We start from the raw sequence: 4,227 nt of genomic DNA, 5'->3' as shown, positions 1-4,227 counted from the left end.
TTGAGATTAAAAAAGAAAAGAAAACAGGTAAAAGCAGCAGATAACTTTACTCAGGTGCCTACAAAGCATAGATTAAAGCCCTACCTGAGTTCTGGCAATGAGAACAGACTCCAAAACTCACTGTGGCTGCTCTTTTCTGCCAAGGAGGATGTTCAGGGCTAGGCAGGCAGTATGTATGTGAGCAATGTCAGACACTTCCCAGAACCAGAGTGGAAACAGCTCCATTGCTCAGCAGCTCAGCAGGCTGCAAATGGCCTGGAAGCAAATGGAGCAATCACTGGACTTGATGTTGGCCCAAAAGCACCTGAACCCCAGCTGGTTTAGGGAGGCAGATTCTCAACACAGTGGATCCAGACTATTGATGTCACAAATTTGTCTGGTTCCACGCCAAAGCTGTTATTAAAGAGCCCTGTTATAATAATAAAGGATGACCATAATCTTCTCTAAGTCTACATCAGAGAGCAGGAGACAGCTTAAAGAGGCTGCTCTCCAAAACATCCACTTGCTTTCCACAGCCCCATCATTCCTGAAGTACTGCGCTAGCTTGTCCAAGACAATCTGTCTAAGACAAATTCTGAGTAAGTGAAGGTGGCTTCATCCTACTGGAAGCAGCAACTCTCTCCTGAGGTACCACATCATGCTTCATTTTGCCTTCTTTTAAAGAAATGGCTGTGCAGCCTGCACTGAAAGTCCACATCTCYGGATCTGCAGAGATCCAGTAGCTCTGCCAGAACAGCCAAGAGCCACAGTTTCTCAAACTACACGCCACATTTCAGAAGAGTGGCCCTGAGATGTGAGAAGTGTCAGAAGTCAGCAGCTGACCCGAGACGCAACAGGTCTCAGGAAGTGAGTGCTGGGATTTGTTCAGCAAAAAACACTAATTCCAACTGGTCGAGCAACTGCCAGCAGCAGCCCCAGCCACTGACTGTACAAAAACCCACCTAAAGCCAAAATCCAGGGGATTCAGGATGAAAATTTCAAGTGCGGATTTGGAAACACACCTCCCCAGCCCAAAGAGGAGATGATTCAGTGAGACAACTGTGATTTTAAGAAGTTAACCCTCTCTGGTGGTCTCAAGGACAATCCCACCCCTGTTTGGAAACACAAATATAAGTGATCGTACCATCTGCCAGCCAAACCCTTCCCTCATGCTGTGCCTCTGYTGATGAGGCCATCGGCTCACACTGCATGTGCAAGCGGAAACTTCAAAGGATGGCATTCATCAAAGTTTGTAGCATAATTTCATTTTCTAAAGCAAGATTTAGAATACAGGCAGTGTAACTTCTAGGAAGCTCTCTGCATGCACTGCTTTCACCCGATGCTGCAGAAGGCTCCGCAGGGCACAGACCTGTCTCCAGTTGTTCAGAAAGCAGCAGGCACACCCAGGGTTCTCYGTAGCAGTACCACCACCTGCCTGAATCAATGCAACTGCTGCTGTCGCTGCCACTCGCTCTTCCTTCTTGTATTTTTAATCCTGCTCACTGCCTTTTCCGAGTTCATTTCCCAGAAGTAATTTTGAGGAATAGCCCCTTGGAACAGAAACCATCGCAGCCTTAAAACACTACCGCCCACTGGGCAAATGCCACAAATAAACCTGTGTTCGTCCCCTTGTCCTCTCCCTTGTTCACGAGAAAAAGCCAAGCAAACAGTTCTGTGTGCTTTCCTAGCAGGCTAAACGCAGCAGTGACAACCCCAGCACAGAGACCAAGGCACCCGCAGAAGTCACAAAGCTCTGCGCTCACAGCTCGCCTTTGATTACTCCACAATTTACTCCACATCCGCCAACTATTTTGCCCTCCTCTACCACAAACTGAGCCGTGCAGAACCTCAGCACCTCTGCCCAAAATCCCAGGGTCATACTGGAATAGGGGGAGATGAGGATAGAAGGGCACTGTGCTCCTTATGAAAAGGTTCAAAGAGCAGCTGAAACCCCGACTTGACACATCTCAGTCCCATGCACAGCACAACAAGCAGTTGGCACAGATTCCCAAATTCCCAGCATGCTGTCCAGCAGTGACCTCACTGGTAAGACAGTACACTGTCTAGGAACACTCCATGACTCCGTGCCGATGCAGAGAGCCTTGACGGGTACGAGCTGCCAGCTTTGGTCTATCTGCRGCAGCTACTCAAAGGGAGACGGTCTCCTCAAAGCCACCTTCCAACAACAAAGACTCAGTCGAGGTTTTAGAGCTTGCTTCAGAGCAGGGAGAAGACCTGGGCAAAAGCCAGCCAGAGCAGGCAGAGCTTCAGTCATTAACACTCAACGTGTCAAGACTTGAGAAAATCGTAGTGCACCAAGACAYATTTGCCTTCTCTCATCCAACGGAACGGCCATTTGCTTCATGAATGACATTACAAACATCTTTAGCTGTGCACATTACAGCAATAAAATACGGAGTTGATACGTTTTCGGAGGCAAGACACYCAAAGCAAGCTCGGCCACTAGCAATTCAAGTCTTGTGTGTCACTCAGGCACGTTTTCTAACAACTTGTCACATACTCCATGTAACCAAAATATGCTAGACTTCAGGAYTAGCAATAATATCAGGAAGAGCACAGTCAGTAAAATGCCAGAGCAATATCCCATGAAATATTGCTCAGTCTCTCAGCAAGACAGAGGGGTTAGCGGTATTAGAGACATTACCTGTGCCCGTTTCTGCCTTGTTTTTGCAAGAATTCTACAAGACTTCTGAAGAAGTCTGCCTCAGGAGAATTCAATCCCTTTTAACTTCAGTTCAGCTAAACTTTATCACCACCAAAGCTGTGAAAACACTGCTAGCAAGGAAAACTGCAGCAACCAGCAAGCAGCCACACTGCACAGGGCTGCCTGCTGACAGCAGTGGGAGCCCGAAACCGAAAACGCAGCGATCTAAAATGTAGTCGCTGGGCTGAGAGGCAGARGGGCTGTGACACGCGCATACGCTACCTGGAAAACCAGAGAAGAGGGTGGGAGATGCTCCGTTACTAAACCGGCCGGCACGGGGAGCTTACGTGGAGCGGGAAGGCAAGTTTGTCCTCTCCRGCTGGCCGGCCTGAAGGCCGACCAGCAGTAAATAGCTGTTTCGCAGCAGGACGGTTGCAAGCAAACAGATGACCAGGAAGGAAACGGGGCTTCTCCCTGCACCTCGCGTTATCGGGCTTTGCAGGAGAGGCTCGGCGCACCTGAACTTCCTCCGGGGCAAGGGCGAAAAGGGCCCCGAGGGCGAACGCCTCTAACGCTGCCCGCCGAGGAGCGGGAGGTGCTCAGGGGCATTTGGCAAAGCCCCTTCGCAGCCGGCAGAGCTGCCGGCGCGGGCGCCCCTCGGCGCGGCGCGGCGCGCCCGCTGCGGGCCCGGCTCCGCTCTGCGCCACTCGCTGCAGCGCCGGGGCTCCGCACCCGCCCGGCCTGCCGCCCCGCTCCGCTCCGCCCCGCTCCGCTCCCCCGGGGCCGTTACCTACCAGCGGGCTGCGGCAGCCTCCCCGCCGCTGCCCGGGCATCTTGGAGGCGGCGGCGGCGGCGGCGGGGCGGCGGCGGCGGCGGGGGGGGCAGCAGCCGGAGCGCGGGGCGGGAGGCGGGCGCCGCGCTCCCGCCGCCTCCGCCCTCCCCTCCTCCCGGCCCGGCCCGGCCCTCCTCTCCCTCCCCTCCGCCGCAGGTGAGGCGGCGCAGGGTCCCCCCCCCTCCACTCCCGGCACCGCCCCGCCGCCGTCGCGCCTCGCGGAGGCGGTGCGCAGCGACGGCCCGGAGCCACCCACGCGCGGCCGGCTCCCGCGCGACGCCCCGCCCGCGGCCCACCCGCGGGGCACAGCACGGCATCCGGAAACATTTGCACGCAGACCAGTAGCGAATACAGAGGCAGTCAGACACATGCATCAGGCAGAGGCTTTAAATGAGCTCCGTGGGGTGTTTTCTTATTCAATATTACAGTGCAGGAGATACTTTAAGGTGAGATTCAATTTCTTTGCAGTAACTCTTTTAATATGTTTGCTTTTCCATTGGCTGGTACAGCTGAGAAATAGGTTTGATTAGTTCCCCTCCCCTTGCCAATTCCAAAAAGTGGATGGATATTCTGATAGTCTTAATACAGTTAAAAAAAAAAAAGACTTGGGTAAAGTTATGTTGTTATTTATAAAGTGCATATATACATACATATATATAAATGCAAAGCAATAACATCAAAGGGATACAAGGGAGGGAGAACTCAGAAATGTAATTTATTCCTTGGTAGCACTCATACGTGCTGTACAGGT

General features: G+C 52.7%; 1 protein-coding gene across 3 annotated transcripts in view; it reads right to left on the bottom strand.

The window, feature by feature from the left end:
- MID2 (midline 2) overlaps window positions 1–3,579 on the bottom strand; it is a 167,975-nt gene extending 164,396 nt beyond the window's left edge. For 2 of the 3 annotated variants that reach the window (XM_085324234.1, XM_085324236.1), the window contains exon 1: window positions 3,439–3,579. The gene's annotated coding sequence lies outside the window, so the exon portion shown is untranslated. Of the gene's footprint in view, window positions 1–2,926; window positions 3,273–3,438 lie in introns of those variants that run through there. The other variant, XM_085324235.1, reaches the window with a different exon arrangement.
- Between the last annotated feature and the right edge of the window lie 648 nt (window positions 3,580–4,227).

Source organism: Rhea americana, unplaced genomic scaffold, assembly GCF_003343005.1.
Source record: "Rhea americana isolate MKP2758 unplaced genomic scaffold, rheAme1 scaffold_90, whole genome shotgun sequence".
In the NCBI taxonomy this organism is placed as follows: domain Eukaryota; kingdom Metazoa; phylum Chordata; class Aves; order Rheiformes; family Rheidae; genus Rhea; species Rhea americana.
This window is presented reverse-complemented; position numbering and strand designations above follow the sequence as displayed.